The sequence below is a fragment of the Arvicanthis niloticus genome, chromosome 5 (genome assembly GCF_011762505.2).
Source record: "Arvicanthis niloticus isolate mArvNil1 chromosome 5, mArvNil1.pat.X, whole genome shotgun sequence".
Classification (NCBI taxonomy): Eukaryota; Metazoa; Chordata; class Mammalia; order Rodentia; family Muridae; genus Arvicanthis; species Arvicanthis niloticus.
The window spans coordinates 105509906-105529656 of record NC_047662.1 but is presented as its reverse complement, the minus strand read 5'-3'; positions in this window follow the sequence as shown (position 1 = coordinate 105529656).

The following is a 19751-nucleotide window of genomic DNA, read 5'->3' as shown; positions in this document are numbered from 1 at the left end:
CAGTTAAGTTATTTCTCTCCAGTACCTCCTCTTTCCCCCTCTCTATTTAAGACAGCTCCCCCTGGCTTTTACAGGGGGTGCGCACATCCAGACCCAATGACTACACTATGAACAATAAATTTCTTGAAAATCCACGGCCTTTTCATATCATTGGGGCCAAACTTCCAGGCTTTGAAACTTCAGACTTTCTCCAGTATGTGGGACCCAGCTTACAAAGCCCGTGGGACTCAGCAGGCGCCCCCCCCCCCCACACCCAGGGATTGCCGCAGCACATTTCAACCCCCCATAACACCTCTCTATGATAAAAGTTTTGAGAGATCATGAAAGCAAGGTTCATGTCTAAGCACAATAAAAACAATATAAGGCATGCTGGTAGCTACCATCAAATTAAATAGAGAGAAACTTAAAGCAATTCTACTAAAATCAGGGACAAAATCTGGTTGTCCACTCTCTCTGTATCTATTCAATGTAGTACTTTAAGTTTTAGCTACACCAGTAAATGAACAAAAAGATATCAAGTTGATACAAATTAGAAAGGAAAAGGTTAAAATACCACTATTACCAGATATTATAGATTAGATAAATGACCCCTAAAATTGGACACAGAAATTCCTCCAGTTGATAAAACATTCAGCAAACTGGTTGGATATAAAATTAGCTCACAAACTTATAGGCACTCCTATATACAAAAGATAAATCGGCTGAGAAAGAAATTGGGGAAACAACACCCTTCACAATAGCCACAAATATTATAAAATATGTTGGTGTGACTCTAACCAAACAGTAACACACTTGTACGACAAGGATTTCAAATCTCCGAAGAAAGAAATTGAAGAAGATATCAGAAGATGTAAATATCTCTCATGTTGATGGATCAATATGATTAACATGGTAAAAATCAAATCAATGGATCCATCACAATTCCCATCAAAATTATATTATCCGTTACAGATCATGAAAAAACAATACTCAACTTCTTATGGTAAAAACAAAAATATTCAGAGTAGCCAATCTTTTATGATAAAAAAAATTCAGAAGGTACCACCATCCCTGATTTCAAGCTGTACTACAGAGTAATACTAATAAAAAACTGAATGGTATTATCGTAAATTGAAACAGGTTGACCCATGGAATCAAATTGGAGAACCAGAAGTAAATTCATACACCAATGGGCACTTAATTTTTGATAAAGTAGCCAAAATTAAACCATGGAAAAAGGAAAGCATCTTCAAATATGGTGCTGGTTAACTGGTACCTGCATGTGGAATGATGCAAATAGATCCACATCTATCACCCTGCACAAAACTCAAATCAAAGTGGATCAAAGACCTTGACATAAACCTGGATTTAGGAAATCTGATAAAAAAGAATGTGGTGAATAGCTTTGAATGTACTGGAACAGGGGACAACTTCCTGAACCGAAGACCCACAGCTCAAGTACTAGGATCAACAATTAATAAATGTGAATTAATGAAACTGAAAATCTTTTTTATAAGGCAAAATACAGGGTCAATAGGACAAAACAGCAGCTTACATAATGGAAAGATTTTCCCCAACTCTACATCCAACCAAGGGCTGACATCCAAAATAAATAAAGAACTCAAAAACCTATACATCAATGAACCAAATAACTCAATTAAAAATGGGATACATATCTAAGCAGAGAATTCACAACAGAGGGAACTCTAATGGCCAAGAAGCACTTGAAATGTTTAACATCCTTAGTAATCTGGGAAATGTAAATCAAACCAGCTCTGAGACTCCATCTTTCAATATTCAGAATGGCTAAGATCATAAACCTAAGTGACAGCTTATGCTGGCAAAGACGAGGAGCAAGGGGAACACTCTTCCTTTGCTGATGGAAGTCCAAACTTGTACAATGAATGTAGAAATTAATCTGCTAGTTTCTCAGAAACTTGTTAATAGTTCTACCTCAAAACCCAGGTATATTATTCCTGGGCATATACTAAAAGAAGCTCTTTCATACCTGAAGGACACTTGATCAACTATGTTCATAGCAGCTTTTTTTTTTTTTTTTTTTAAAAAAAAACGCAATAGTCAGTCACTGGAAAGAACATAGATATCCCTCAACTAAAAAATGGATAAAGAAAATGCAGTACATTTGCACAATGGAGTATTACTTAGCCATTAAACATTATGATATAAGCAGTCAAATAGATGATATGATAACATAAATAACATTATGATATAAGCAGGCAAATAGATGAAACTAGAAAACATCATTTTGAGTGAGGTAGCCCCAACCTAGAAAGACACAGTATATATATTTAGTTATAAGTGTATATTATTTATAAAACACATGATAACCATGTTACAAAAGAAACAGCCAAAGAAGCTAAGTAACAAAAAGGGACCAAGATGTATGTGTGTAGGGTTGGATGGAGTGACAGGACTGGGTGAAGGAAGGTGTGGATGGGAACAGGAGAGATGAGATGAGGTAAAGATGGAGGAAGAGAGTCCTAGGAGAGAAAACTCAGTTGTGGTGGTGCATCTCTGGGATGAGCTAGAAACCTTGGACAATAGAAACTCCCAGGAAGCCATAATGATGATTTTAGCTAACAATCGTAACAATGCGAGATATGGAGCATGAACCATCTATCTCCTATAGTCAGGCAAGATTTCCAATGAAGAGATGGGGACACCAACCCAGCCACAGAACCTTAGACTCGTAATTTGTCCTGCTGACAATATGTGCAAGGGTAAAAGATGGAGCAGAATTGGAGGCAAGCAACAACTACTAACTGGCCCCACTTGAGAAGAATTCCTTGAAAGGGAGGCTACTCCTAACACTATTAATGATACTGATACTTTCAGGTATGAGCCTAACATAACTGTTATAGAGAGGCTTCATACAGCAACTAATGAAAACTGATGTACAGAAACACAGCCAAACTTTAAGTAGAGCTTGTAGAATCCTATGGATGAGAGACAGAGAGGATTGAAGAAGATAGAGAGATCATTGACACCACAAGAAAATCTATATAATTAACTCCCTTGGGTATATAGGGAACCATAGAGCCTGAATTGTGAACCAGAAGGCATGCATAAGATGGACTTAGGCCTTTTGCACATATGTAAGAGTTGTGCAGCTGGGTCTTCTTGTGGGACTTCTGAAGTAGAAGCAGAGTTTATGTCTAGCTACATTGCCTGCCCTTTCACTTAACTCGACTGCCTGATCAAGCCTTAATAGCAGATGCACATAGTCTTACTGCAACTTGATATGCCAAGGCTGCTTAATATCCATGGGAGGCATCTTCTTTTCTGAGCAGTAGGAGAGAAGGGGTGGATGGGTGGGAAAGGAGGTAAAATGGAAGGACAAGGAGGAGAGGAGGGGAAGCTGTGATTTTGATGTATATATTTCAAAAACCCTTTCGTTTTGCTTACATTTAAGTATATATCAAATATTGTTTTGAGCAAACACGTTTAAACACTTTCAAAGATTCTGTGGAATGTTTCTTTCAAAACAATGATATGCTGCTAGAAAATTTTCACCCATTGAGGTTGAGTTTGTCTTGGTGAAGCAGTGAGACCCAGTTTACTACCAAGTATGTTGAATTAGGTAGTAAATTCCTGGTGGAAAATAGTGTGTTTGTTCAAATAGGAGTGTGACTGAACAGTAATATGACTGATTTTGGTTTTGTGGCTGATCTCAGTTTTGAAAGAATATAAAAAAAAAGTAAGTACTTTTAAAATATTTGAACATTGTCTAAACTCCTGTTGAAATAGTTGTTTTGAAAGGAATGAAAATCTTTGTTATATTTCTGTATACTTAAGAAAAATATTACTTACAAATAATAGTCATATTATGAAGTAACTATAATATAGCAACAATTGGCATATTTGAAATTTTATAAATTATGAGCAACCAAACTGGACAATATTTTTAAACGCAGCGGTTGTCTAACCATGATTATTAATATAGTAGTTGGAAAACTTTTCTTTCTTAGTAACTAGTTTTTTTCCCACATTTTATAACTGAAGCAAAATGACATAGCTGAGTCATTCTATGTGTTTAATTTATAATATTCATGAAGTTGAGGCTTCCTTTGGTGTTCTGTTAAATATCATAGGTAGTATAACTTTGTACTGTTTTTTAAATACTAAATGACTTAAGAAAGTATCTACCTTGCCTATATCCATCTGCTTTTCTTCCCATTGTATTTTGTTTGATGCTGTGTTAGGTAGAATACTTTCTGGTATAAGATAATTCAGTTGAAAGATGCTTTAACAGTGAATAAATCCAGTGGTTCATGTAACATGAAATCTAAGGTCTTTATAGCACTAAAAATGATGAATTAAATGACCCCAGTGCAATCAAAACTACATGTTTCTTTCATTATTATCCTGCCATTGTATGCTCTTTCTATAATATTTTTAGTTATGCTCCCAAGGGAGGTAATGGTCAGAGAGAAGCACAGGCTGTTTATTTGGAAGGTAAAGCTGCATTTTTCTTGCTGATGTTGATGATCACTAGTAATTCCCTCTTGTTCTCTGTGAGCAAACCTGAAATACATGGGAACACTAAACTGGAAACCAGCAGAAGATATGTGATCATTGTGACAGTTTATAAAAGTTAAGACAATTTTGTCCCAGAATTTGAGAAAGATGAAGTCTCAGAGTAGAAATTACTTTACCTAATATATTATAAAGTGGACATATTTGTCATTTATGCCTTGCCAGTGAATTCAATGTACAATGCTTCTTGAAACTCTGCAGATAAAGAACGTATTTAAAAAAATCATCAGGTGATTGTCTCACAGATCATTTTTATCTCTGAAAATCATTCCCCCTTTAAAAGTTCTTCTCCCAACTTGCTCAGAGTTCTTACCACCACAGATTTTTCTTCACTGGTCTTTTCTATAATTGTACAAATAAATTGTGTGTAGAATTCAATACTCTTCTATTTTTATTTACCAAAATATTCATTAAAATTTTTCTTGGTATTGTATTTGATAATAAAGTATACATTTTATCTGTTAAGTATTAACATAACATTGAGTTTTTCTTTAATAATAGATATTTATTATGAATAAAATTTATAAATATGACAAAATATATTTTTCACAGACCTATTCATTGCACATGGATAGATTTCTCAGAATGAAATTACAGGTTCACATTCTATTTATTTTTAAATGTTTAAAATCACTATTTTATACTGTTGAAAATATCTGGACCAAATTAGAAGTGATTGTTAGATCCGTGTTAACTGATACCTTAACATTTATTTTAGTGATTCTACTTTGTGTAGAATTATGTCATTATTAGTTTTTACAAACAGGATATGTGTGTGTGTGTGTGTGTGTGTATGGGAAATATATTTATATTACCACATATTGAATAAAGTGCCTCAATCTTTTCTTTATTTTCTAAAAATTGTTTGGGATGATCAGCTAATTCATATTTGCTTACCTTTAAGACCACAATCTTGGGTGTTCATGAGTTTGCATTGGTTTCATAGATTACATTGTGAAGGGCAGATACCTGAACATTATTATATCTTCTGAATTATTGGCACATTTCATTTGACATTTTTATTACTCGTTAATACATTCTAATTTTTAGTGACTATATATTTCTTATTTGGGGTTTCTATTGTTCCAACAAAACGCCATGACCAAAGGCATGTTGAGGAAGAAAAGGCTTATTTGGCTTACACTTCCACATTGTTCATCACAAAAGATGTCAGGACAGGAACTTTAACAGGGCAGAATCCTGGAGGCAGGAGCTGATACAAAAGCATGGAGAGGTGCTGCTACCAGATTTGCTTCTTTTGGTTTACTCATCCTTCTTTCTTATAGAACCCAGGACTACCATCCCAGGAATAGCAACACCCACTAGAGGTTAGGATATCCCCCCCTGATCACTAATTGAGAAAATGTCTTCCACCTGAATCTAATGGAGACATTATCTCAACTGAAGCTCATGCCTCTCTGATGACTATAGGTTTTGTCAAGGTTACACACAAACCCGGCCATAACAATATATATTATGAATAGGTAGTTATAATTTCAAATAATTGATGGTTTTATAAGTAAACATTTAAAAATAAAACTCATCTTTTTGAAAAATGACTACTTATTTTTAGTTGACTTGGTAACATGTAGTCCTAAAATTGTGCTACTTTTGGCTTTTTAATTCTATATGCCATAGAGTAGAATGCTCAGACCATAACTCTAAATTGGATGAAAACTTCTATTTTTACCCTTTTTATATTTTAATTTTTTTCTCATTTTACTGAAGTCTGAAAGATCTAGGAAAAGATAGAATAGACGCAATTAGTAATGTGAAACCTTATCTTATATATGCTTTCATATAATATATTTTGATTATGTTTTCAGCTCCTCCAATTCCTACCAGAATATCTCCACTACTCTACATACCCAACTTAATATGCTTTTTTTCTCAAAAAAAAAAATAATGAAAATTACACAAGCAAAAGACTAATAAATCAAACAAAATGGTCATAAAGAAAATAATGCCCCCAAAACATTTATAGAATTTATTTTGTGTTGGAAAACTACTCTTTGCCTTTTCTGGAATATGGTTGAGAAAATTGATTTTCACTTCCCTCAAAGTTACTAATGGCAGATAGCTTCTTTGTTAGAGTACCAGGAAGGAACATTTTGTGTCCAATTCTCTTTCTTAGAGCTAAAATTTGGTCTGGTTTGAACCTGTGTAGGTTTTATTTGCACTGTTGCAATCTTGGTGTGTTTATATCAGTCCTCTTGTAGCTAGCTGCATGTCACTGTTCTCTTGGAGTCACCAGCCACTTTTAGCTGTTTCAATTTTTCTGCTTGCCCTTGTGCTCATATCAGGAGAAATTTGATGAATAATTTTGAATTTAGGATTCACTGGTCCAAAAACTTCTACTCTGCACATTGGTCAGTTATGTGTCTCTGTATTCATTTCTTTTTAATATAAGAAGAAGCTTTGCCCCTTCCTCTGCTCGCTTGGTCCCTTTGACTGGGGCAACCACCTAGTTGGTCTGCTCCCATGAAGACACCATATCCTGAGCCATCCTAGAGGAGCCACTGCACTCAGAGCTCCAGGTAAGAACCCTCTCCCACTACACTATGCCCCAGAACTACAACTGGGAGCACTCAGAATCCATCAGCCACCCAAACCCCGCTCCTCTGGAATAGCACTTCCTTTCTGCCCCTCCCTTGGTCCCTTTGGCTGAGGCATACACCTAGCTGGTCTGCTTTCATGAAGACACCATATCCTGAGCCATTCTAGAGAAACCACTGCACTCAGAGCAGCAGGATTTCAGGATCCCAGAAGCAGCCTGAGTCTCAGGAGTTCTTCCACCCAGGAGCTCAGGACCACAGGATCACAGAGACACATGGACTCTGAGGAGTCCTGATACAAGCAAGATAACTGGAAAGACAGGCCCCAGTCAGAGACAGTGAGTACAGGTAGCACTAGAGTTAACCAGATGGCAAAAGGCAAACACAAGAATATAAACAACAGAAACCAAAATTAGTTGTCATAATCAGAACCCAGTTCTCCCACCAAAGCGAGTCCTGAGCACCCCATCACACTGGAAAAGCAGGATTCAGAATTACAATCACTTCTCATGATGATGATAGAGGACTTTAAGAAGGACATAAATAATTCCCTTAAAGAAATACAGGAGAACACAGGTAAACAGATAGAAGCCCTTAAAGAGGAAACACAAAAATCCCTTAAAGAATTGCAAAATAACACAACCAAACAGGTGAAGAAAGAAAGCAAAACCATCCAGGATCTAAAAATGGAAGGAGAAACAATAAGAAAATCTCAAAGATAGACTACCTTGGAGATAGAAAATCTAGGAAAGAGATCAGGAGTCATAGAAGCAAGCATCATCAAGAGAATACAAGACATAGAAGAGAGAATCTCATGTGCAGAGTATACCATAAAAAATTTGACACAACTGTCAAAGAAAATGCAAAATGCCAAAAGCTCCTAACCCAAAACATCTAGGAAATCCAGGACACAATGAGAAGACCAAACCTAAGGAAAATAGGTATAGATAAGAGTGAAGATTCCCAACTTAAAGGACCAGTAAATATCTTCAACAAATTTATAGATTAAAACTATCCTAACCAAAAAAAAAAAAAAAAAAAGATGCCAATGAACATACAAGAAGCCTACAGAATTCCAAATAGACTAGACCAGAAAAAAGAATTCCTCCCATCACAAAATATTCAAAATATCAAATGCACAAAACAAAGAAAAAATATGAAAAGCAGTAAGGGAAAAAGGTCAAGTAACATAAGGGCATATGTATAACAATTACACCAGATTTCTCACTAGAGACTATAACAGCCAGAAGATCCTGGATGGATATCATACAGACCCTAAGAGAACACAAATGCCAGTCCAGACTACTATACCCAGGAAAACTCTCAATCACTATAGATGGAGAAACCAAGATATTTCATGACAAAAACAAATTTACACAATATCTTCCCACAAATCTAGCATTTCAAAGGATAGTTGATGGAAAACTCCAACACAGGGAGAGAAACTAAAACCTAGAAAAAGCAAGAAAGTAATCTTCCCACAAACCCAAAAGAAGATAGCTATACAAAGATAATTCCACCTCTAATAACAAAGATAACAGGAAGCACTAATCATTTTTTCCTTAATATCTTTTAGCATCAATGGACTCAATACTCCAATAAAAAGACATAGACTAACAGACTGGATACATAAATAGGACCCAGAATTTTGCTGCATACAGGAAACACACCTCAGTGACAAAGACAAACACTACCTCAGAGTAAAAAGATGTAAAACAATTTTCCAAGCAAACTGGAGTAGCCATTCTAATATTGAATAAAATTGACTTTCAACCAAAAGTAATTAAAAAAATAAGGAAGGACACTTCATACTTATCAAAGAAAAATCTACCAAGATGAACTCTCAATTCTGAACATCTATACTCCAAATGCAAGGGCACCCACATTCGTAAAAGAAACTTTACTAAAGTTCAAAGATCACATTGCACCTCAAACAATAATAGTGAGGATTTCAACACCCCACTCTCAACAATGGACAGATCATGGACACAGAGACTAAACAGATATACAGTGAAATTAACAGAAGTTAAGAACCAAATGAATTTAACAGAAATCTATAGTCATTTCATCCTAAAACAAAATAATGTACTTTTTCTCAGTACCTCATGTTACCTTCTCCAAAATAGACAATATAATTGGTCACAAAACAGGCCTCAACAGATACATAAAGACTGAAATAATCCTGTGCATCCTATCAGATAATCATGGACTAAGGCTGGTCTTCAATAATGACAAAACAATTGAAAGCCCTCATACACATGGAAACTGGACAACGTTCTACTCATTGATGACTTGGTCAAGGAAGAAATAAAAAAATTATAAACTTTTTAGAATTTAATGAAAATGAGGACACATCATACCAAAATTTGTGGGACTCCATGAAAGCACTGCTAAGAGGAAAACTCATAGCTCTAAGTGCCTACAAAAAGAAACTGGAGAGAGCATACACTAGCAACTTGACAACTCACCTGAATGTTCTAGAACAAAAAGAAGCAAATACTCCCAAGAAGAGTAGAAGGCAGGAAATAATCAAACTCAGTGCTGAAATCAACCAAGTAGAAACAAAAAGAACTACACAAAGTGTCAACAAATCCAGGAGCTGGTTCTTTGAGAAAATCAACAAGATAGATAAACCCTTAGCCAGAATAACCAGAGGGTATAGAGACAGTATCCAAATTAATAAAAATCTGAACTGAAAAGAGAAACATAAAAATAGAAACTGAGGAAATTAAAAAAGTCATCGAATCCTACTACAAAAGCCTACACTCAAGAAAACTGGAAAATCATGATGAAATGGACAATTTTTTAGACAGTTACCAGGTACCAAAGTTAAATCAGGATCAGATATACCATCTAAACAATCCCATAACCCCGAAAGAAATAGTAGCAGTCATTAACAGTTTCCTCACCAAAAAAATCCCAGGATCAAATGGTTTTAGTGTAGAATTCTATCAGACCTTCCAAGAAGACCTAATACTGATTCTCATCAAAATATTCCAAAAAATAGAAACAGAAAAAACCTTACCCATTTTGTTCTATGAAGCCAAAATTACACTCACAATTAAACCACACAAAGACAGAACAAAAAAAAAATTTTTTAGACCAATGTCCTTTATGAATATTGATGCAAAAATACTCAATGAAATTCTTCCAAATCGAATCTAAAGACAAATCAAAACAATCATCCATCATGATCAAGTAGGCTTTATCCCAGGAATGCAGGGATGGTTCAATATTTGGAAATCCATCAATGTAATCCACTATGTACACAAACTCAGAGAAAAAAAATACATATTCATCTCACTAGATGCTAAGAAACAACTGACAAAATTCAACATCTCTTCATGGTAAAAGTCTAGTAAATATCAGGAATTAAAGGACCATACCTAAACATAGTAAAAGCAATATCCAGGAAACCAGTAGCCAACATCAAACTAAATGGAGAGAAACCTGAAGCAATCCCACTAAAATCAGGGCCTAGACAAGGCTGCCCACTCTCTCCCATCAAACCTGGGACAAACCTGAAGAAGGCATTGTCTGGAGACTGTTCCACCTGGGTATCCATCCTATGTGCACTCACCAAAGGTACAAGCTGATTTAGATGCCAGAAAGTGCATGCTGATAGGAGCCTGATATAGCTGTCTTCTTAGAGGTCTGCTAGAGCCTGAAATATACAGATGTGGATTCTCACAGCTATCCATGGAACTAATCATGTTCTCAAAGGAGTTATAGAGATGACTCAAGGAGCTGAAATGGTTTGGTGCCCCATGTGGAGAGCAATAATACCAACCAACCAAAGCTCCCAGAGTCTAAAACACCAGTCTGGTAGCACATAGGGAGGAACCCATGGCTCCAGTTGTATATGTAGGGGAGGATTGCATTGTTGGGCATAGGTAAGAGAGAAAGTTGTTGGTTTAGTGAAGGCTGGATGGCCCAGTGTGGAGGAATTCAAGGGATGGAAGGTGGAAGTGGGCAGTTTGGTGGGGGCATATCCTCATAGAAGCAGGATGAAGGGCCTGGAATAGGGGATTCCTGGGCAGGAAATAAGTGGAGAGAGGAAATCACATCTGAAATGTAAATAAAATATCCAATTTTAAAAAAAGAAGCTTTGCTGAAGAGTGTTGAGTGCCATGAAGGTTTAGTTTTTGTGGTTTTAGAGTATGATAAGGTATTATATATTTTAAAAGTATTAGTTATATTTGATTGTCCATAATTAAACAGTCACTACTAATTCAAGTTGTCTAGAAGTGATTAAAGTCTTTTATTTTCCTATTTTTCTTGCTATTTTCCTATTTATTTTGAGATAATTGTAAATTATTTTATATTAAGAATATAACCTTGGCTGGATAGGTGGCTCAGCGGTTAAGAGCACTGGCTGTTACAGATTTCTTGAGTTCAATTCCCAGAACCACATGGTGTCTCACAACCATCTGTACTGGGATCTGATGGTCTGTTTTGCTGTCTGAAGACAGCAACAATGTATTCATATACATAAAATAAATAACCAAACAACTGGAACTGAAGCTTTCCCAAAAGCTGGTGCCTGTATGTGGGATATGTTCGTCTAGCTGGGCTGCCTTTTCTGGCCTCAGTGGGAGAGGAAGCACCTAGCCTCACTTGAAGTGCCAGGGTGTGGACATACATAGAGGGAATCCGAATCCCAAATCCCTCAGAGGAGAAGGGCAGAAGAAATGGGGGAAGGATTGTGAGAGGGGTTGACCAGGAGGGAGGAAGTAAGCAGGATATAAAGTGAAATAGTAAAAAAAAAAAAAAAAAACTCAAATTAAATTTAAAAAAGAATGTAACTCACTAAGTTATTCTCATAGGTTCATTTAAATTGAGGATAAGTCCATGTAATTATGCAGTACTATGATTTTTATGTTATGTCTCATTTAACATGTCAAAACTAAAGACTCTATTGACTAATTCCACGATGTTGTCCACAATAGAATTTCTTGTCAATTCTTTTAGTATGCTAAGATCATAGTTATTTTAATTGCCCATGGCTTTTTATAGCACTATATTATATCCTTCTGTCCTAGTGCTAAATAACATTATTATTATTATTATTATTATTATTATTATTATTATTATTATTAATATTCTTATTTAGAGACATATTTCCAAATGTCATTTAATGTATTATATTACCAATACTAATGAGATCTTACTGTAAATTGTTACATCTGGTTTATAGCTTTCAATCTTGTTATTTTTTACTACCCAGAGTCCCTAAAAAATCACATAAATTATAGTATTTCATTGGGAATTTCTTTTATTCCTATTGGAGAATGAACTGGGAAGATGTAATACTTGCAATGCATGAGAATGTGTTGAAGATGTAGGTACATTGCTATGGGGTATCAGAAAATATAATTCAATCATTATTTTGAAAAAGTCACATTTAAACTTTGCTTAGTAGATTTTTTAAACACAAACAATTCTACTTTTAGGTTTGATTGAAAATGCTAAACCACTCAATTTCTTCAACTAGATTTCTTTATATATAATTTGGTTTCATTGTTTCATGGTCATTCATTTGCATTTAAATAGATTTGCCTTCAAATGATGAACAAACTACAATATAAATCCAGGAGTTGGAAGCCATTTTGAAGCAATTTATTGACCTTATAGTTCAAAATGTCATAATGATGTCTTTACATTTTATTGCACCCATAACTTACTCTATACTCAAAAGTATATAATTTTGTATAACTTCTGAATGTGTGACTTGAACCTGAGTTCTCCTTCTTCAGATTATTTTATGCAATGTAATACAATTATGTGCCTCAAGTATTTCAAGGCTGGTAAAGAACTGGCAGCTAACTATAATGACTTACATATAATAATATTGGTTTTGGCTTTTTAATGGTGTTGTCTACTTGGCTTTTTATATGAATAAGCAATATGCTTTTACATTGAAAATGTACATTTAATGTCAACAGTACATCTAATAATGTCTTTGTAAGACTGTGACAAAACAAAGACAATACAAGAGTAATTAAAGTAGGTTTAAGAAAATCATATAAGACACTTAAAAGGTCATACTTAAGAGATAATCTCAAAATTAATTATATTAAAATTTTGAACATTGAAGTTCAATACACTATTATAAAGCCTTTATTATAATCAATAGAGTTATTTTAAGTTGTTTGACTATTTTTATAGCACTTACATGAATAAAAACATACATATAATAAGTATTCTTTAAAAGTGCCTAATCTGTGCATAAGCTTTATTTTAATATTACACAGTAATTAAATGTACCTATGTGGTGTAACTGGCCTTCTGGGTAGTATTCAGTAACTATATTGTGAGGTTCAACTAATGTAGTGACTTCTATATTATGAGTTCTATAGTAAAATCAATGTTATTTTACCTCTCTCTGTTCATTATCAACTAGGTCCCAGCAGATTGTGAGACATCTCTCAAAATGACCTGCAGACTTGATGGGTCATTTATTCTTTTGTTTAAGGAGGCCATGGATAAATTACCAGGTAAATGCTCACCAGTGTCTAGTCTACATAGGAAAATATCAGCAGAGCTGAAAATCTTGTCCCTATTTCTAAACAAATTCACTGTCTATCAAGGCCTTCAACATAACATCACATAGAAGGAACAACTGGTAAAAGAAAGACTTGAAAAGACTCCTCACAACCACAAGTGATGTGGAATCAAACACTCCAGTAGCCTTATAAGAAAGACAGTGATTAATTTCTGCTACCTATGTGGACTTAAACAGGTAGTTGGAAAGTTTAATCAAAATAAAATAATTGATAACAATAAAAATGTACCAAATAGAATATTAAACACCCCAAAATAATCATATTAAAGAAATATTATGGTTATTCTAACTGTGAACATACTGTTCCTTTTGCATTTCTGATCATTCTGTTCATGACTCTTTAACAAGGTCTACAGAATCAAACTATGGGCAAGCATGTGTCAACATTTCATTTGTTAGTAGCTTTAAATCTGGGTTTTCATAGTAAAAGTAAGTTAAATCTATATTAACAGCAGTGATCTATAACTTGAGATAAATGTCTTGATTTAAATAAGGGCTTTATAACAATATATTGAACTTTAACATTAAAATTGTAATATTATATATTTATATATCATTCCTAAATCTCACATGGAGATATCATATATAAGGTCCTCAGACTTGCTCAAATAATTCATTTTTATCTGTGTTCTTTAGTCATAATATTACAAAGACATTATTAGATATATCTGTAACACCCCCATAATATTCAATGTGAAAGTGTTTGCTTATGAATATTAGAAGCCAAGTAGACAGTACTATTCAGAAGCCAAAATCAATAGAGAATCATATAAGCCATTAGAGCTAGTCTGCACTTCCTAGTCTTCTGCTCAGACTTGAAATACTGGAGGCACAAGGCCAAAGCTGAAGGAGAATTCTGCTTCTAAGCCATCATATTAATCTCTGAACTTTGTGCCCTCAACATTTTGTCTTAAGTTTGATTAGTCTTATTTACAGTACATTAAAAAATCAGTTTGTCCTGCCACAACTTAGATCCATCTATCTGGATCCCCTTGGTTGCTACTGAATACCTGAAAGTCAGCAGGAGTACATAGCTAAAACTCTGATATACCCCAATGTCAGCAAGAGGCAGATCAGACAGATTAATGCACACAACATCCATCTCCTAAAATATTCATAATCTGGAATTCTGAGTGGAGAATGTTATATTCTAAGATATATTGTAGCAGGCTTGGAGGCTTCTGAGGAAGCATCTTCTTGCTCACAGTGTCCTCTTCTTCCAAAGTTTCTTAAACCAGAGGCTGTAACAAAACTCCCAGTGAGGACAACAAACATATCCACAAAACTCGTCCAGAAGAAGAGGTGCAAAAAAGAGAATGACAGCCCCATTTTTACCTATCCAGTGAAACAGAAGTCAGCAATCTTAGCTATGGCCAAACCACCTATACAAAAGTCTTTTTACTGTGGTTAAAATGACAACTGTAGGATATAGTATTCCAGACTTAATTCCCTAAATTTTTGAACCCCTAATTATTTAAAATCCCCAAATAAGGCCTCCCTTTAAAAAATGTTTATCATATATTGTTCATTTGGCATTCTTTTACTATTCCTTGGTTACTCTTAGCACAAACCAACCTTGCCCTAAAAAGAAATCTTTTAACCTCTTCCACCTACTATTCTGTCCAATAACTACCCTACCTATAAGCAGGCAGTGCCTTCAAATTTTTACAGAGATATCCTTTGCAGATTTTTCTCTCAAATAAAAGCCTTCAGGAAATACTCTTATTCAAACTTCTGTCCACAGGAAAAAAATAATGTATCCTACTAAGAGTAATTATGCAAATAGACTGTTAGCAGATTAATATTGTGTTCTTAATATTGAGATGGTCATATCTACCTTGTTTTATACTTTAGGTCTCATTTTATTTTTCACTTGTCATTTATTCAGGAAACAATTATCTTACAAACAAGGCACCTAATCTCCTCTCTCAGTGGTAGCCAACAGAAGTAACATATTCAAAACATCCCAAACTTGTGTCCATACCAGTTTGATAGTATATATTTAAGCTGCTTTTTCAAGTTGTTCAAGTATGAGTAAACACCACAAATTATGTACATGTAGTATCATATCAGTATTCTCTGTCTCTTTCTCTCTCTCTCTCTCTCTCTCTCTCTCTCTCTCTCTCTCTCTCTCTCTCTGTCTTTCTCTTTCTCTGTGTCTGTCTTTATATGTGTAGTGTGTATATGTTTCTATATTTTCTTAAACTACAGTTAACAAAATTGGAGAATTACTATATAGAGAACAAAATGCAAGAGCTTTTTTATAAAAGAGTTAGCTTACCAAGCAAAACATAACCTAAAACAAAAACCCCGACAAAAAAAGATAAAATTATACTGATAGGCTCATCATGCAGATAAATATTGATGTAACCTATCTGTATTTGTACTTCATGAAATGTATATTAACTTTCTGGAAGTTAATTATGATTTGTTCAAATTACATGTGGCTGGTGTTAACTTCTGTCTTAGCCAAGGTTCTATTGCTTTGAATAAACTCCATGACCATGGCAAATTTTATAAAGGAAAACATTTAATTTGTGCTATCAGAGATTCAGTCTATTTTCATCATGGCAGGAAACATGGCAGCATGTAGACAGAAATGGTACTGGAGAAGCATCTGGGATTTCTATATCTAGATTGGCAGGCACCAGAAAGAGAGAATGACTGTGAGCTTGCCTTTAGCATTTGAAACCTCAAAGCCCAGCCATAATGACATGCTTCCTCCAATGAGAATACAACTACTCAAACATGGCTCTACCTCCTAATAATGCCATTCCATATGAGCTTTTGGGGCAGTTTTCTTTCAAACTACCATATACAAGCTATAATAGTTAAAGGGATTCAAGCTAGCCTAAGCATGGCAAACATGGATCTGACAGGCCTTGTTACTATCTCATTTTCTCTTTCTTGCTAGAAACAATAGATTACTTGCCTAAAGTATGCCAGAAAGGTCTATGATCTTACTTATTTATTTTCTTATCATGAGGCTGAGTACCAAGTTCCAGCTGTCAAGGTATTAATGTTCACCAATCAAAAGCCCCCTTTTGGATGCCCTAACTAATATGCCCAATCCCAACAAAATCATCTCAACATAGGGTTTCCACTTTTACCTTTATCAAGTGTCATTTGCCTATGGGCCAAGTCTGTCACCTCTCACTTCAGAAGAAGTTCTTTGATCTTTTGGGACAACTATCCCTCCCCCCTCTCCCTTGTTGCTTTCCTCTTCTCCCTCATATTCTATTTCCTGTCTTTGTGTAATTTTTCCTTTGTCCCCCTGGGGTAAGTAAATATACTTTGTGCTGAGAACTTGCTCTTAGGGTACCTTTTGCCAATGCTAATCCTTTCAATAGTACTTTCCCAATTTAAATTTCTTTCATTTTATTAATTATTTTATTTATTTACGTTCCAAATGTTGTCCCCCTGCCTATTCCCCCTTCATGAGTTCTTCACCCCATCCCTTTTCCTGTTTGTTTGACCCAGAATTGTTACTGTCTAAAGAAAATGTAGGGACAAAAATGGAGCAGAGACGGAAGCAAAGGCCATCCAGAGAGAGATTCTGGAATTATTGGTCTCATTGTTTTTTGCCTTATTCATGGCAATGACCTCAAGTTACTATTTATAAATGTATCTAAAGTAGCCCAGAGAGATGAAGCCAAATCTCAAGAACTGATTTAAATGCCTGAGATAAACTATAGATGTAAAGAATTATTTCCAGGGCTATCCTCTAACTACAGTAAACATATTGTTGCATGTCATCACACACACACACACACACACACACACACACACACACACACACACGTATTGTAACTTCACCAGTGATACACATGATGAAGAGAACAGCGAAAGGAAAACAGATAACAGAGGACAGAATGTTACCACAGAGTGTAGTTCATGGTATTCATGGAGAAGATCTTAAGTGATTATCTCATAATGAGTAAGAATGGAATAAACATGAAATGAGTGCATTACGTTATAAGAAATGAATTGCAGACAGTTCAATTTAAAAGATTTGTACAATAAGATACAATAAGATAAGATAAGGGAGTAATATCAAATACCAAAATGGAAAACAATTGTCAACTCTCTAAAAATGTAAGAAAAGTGAAGTTCTAGAATCATGCTCCAAATTTAATTCAGAGTATAAAACATGTGCCTATATAACACACATATAGGTACATACCTACACACATACACACACACACAAACAAGAGAGAGAGAGAGAGAGAGAGAGAGAGAGAGAGAGAGAGAGAGAGAGAAACACAAGGAACTATGTAATTCTCTAGACAGAATATACAAATTTTATAATATATTATATATATACATATATATATATAACAGTTATTGGTTCCATCTGAGCCTTTTCTAACCCTCAGGCTCTATGTGTGTTGCAGATAGTGTATATTAGCCCATTCTGGTCAGTTCATGTGACTTTAGCAGAACAGTATTACAAACAGCCCACATGCCTCAGCTGTAGTCACACCCTGTCCACAGGTTCAATCTAGTCATGTTCCTGATCTGTATCTCCTCCCCAGTTCTCAGAATTATATTAGATTATACATCCTGTCTACTGATGCCATCTTTATTCCTCTAGACTCATCCAGCTTACATAGCCTGTGCACTCTCTCAGAATGATCAATACCTCCTGCTCAACTAGGAATCTGTGGGCCTAGTCTGGACATCATATGAGCTAGGCAATTTTGGTTAGCCCCACCTTCACTGACCCCATTTTTCCAGTTTGGCACTGTTGTGAATCCTGTGTTCTAGTGTGTTAATCTTATAAATCCTGGGCCTTTTCTGCCCACATTTTGTCTAATTGACACGCTTAACCTGAAACACTTATCTGAGCATGGAACCAGCTTGGTGAGTCATTATAACCCTGTCTTGCTGTTCTATTTCCAGTTCTTAGTCCATATTTGGCTGAGAAAACTTCATACCCCATCCCATGAAGATTGAAATTAAACCTGTATGTATTAATGTGCACAAAGATTAAATGAGAGGCCTCAATAAAAAACCTGAAATACTGAAACTCCTAGCAGAGAATTTAGTAATCTATAAGATGTTGATATAAGAAATGACTATCAGAAGATTTCATTCACTTAGGAATTGAAGCTGTCAATGACAAGTGGGACATAATAAAATTAAATCCTCTATAAAGCAAATTAAATATGAATGGAAAGAAGAGAAAACTCATAAATGTGGAGAATTTAGAAGAGAGTTAGGGGAGATATACAGGAAGGATCAGAGGGAGGAGGAAGATAGAAATATAACACACTCATAGTAATTTTTAAATATGCTAAGAAGACATTTCACCTCAAAATTTAAAGGTATGGCAATGCAAGATTAAAGCAGATTACATTAAAATATTCAAACATTAATTGTGACTGTAAATTTAAGCTGCCAAAATTTTAAGTATAGTAGGGGCCAAATGCAATCGATAACTAGATGAAAAATAAACCTACCTCTTTAGTTTGAGGACTTATCCAAGATGCCTATGTTATATTTGACTTAAGAATGAGTAGTATTCTAAAACATTAATACATAGTATCCTAACAATTTAATAAACAATGAAATGTTTTGTATCCATTAACTTGCAACTATTAATTTCTTACATTTTAAAGAAGGGATATCATTCATTGTAAGATTATATACTTCCCAAATTTTCGTGCCTTAAAAAAGAAATGTTGGATGCACTTTTCTACAATTACAGAATACAGAATGTGATGACTGCTTTGAAATCACGGACATTTTTCTTCATGAAGAAAGTGACACTAAGCAGTTTCCTCTGCCTTATCTTGTGGTGGCACCAGGCCAAGACATCAAGAGTGGTACGTTTATTACAATTTCCATTACAGCCACTGCCAGTTAGGGAAATATTAATTTTGTCTAAATACACAGCTTGCAGATTTGGAATAATCATTTTTAGAAATAACAAAACACACACTATCAGGCTTAATGTTATACTACATATTTTCTGAAAATGAAGCATGCTAGGAACTAAGGTTCCCTAATTATTAAAATATTGTATGTGGCTATTTCATTTTACATTAAAATAACTAAATACATGAAGACTGTTTCTTGTGTATGTGATATTG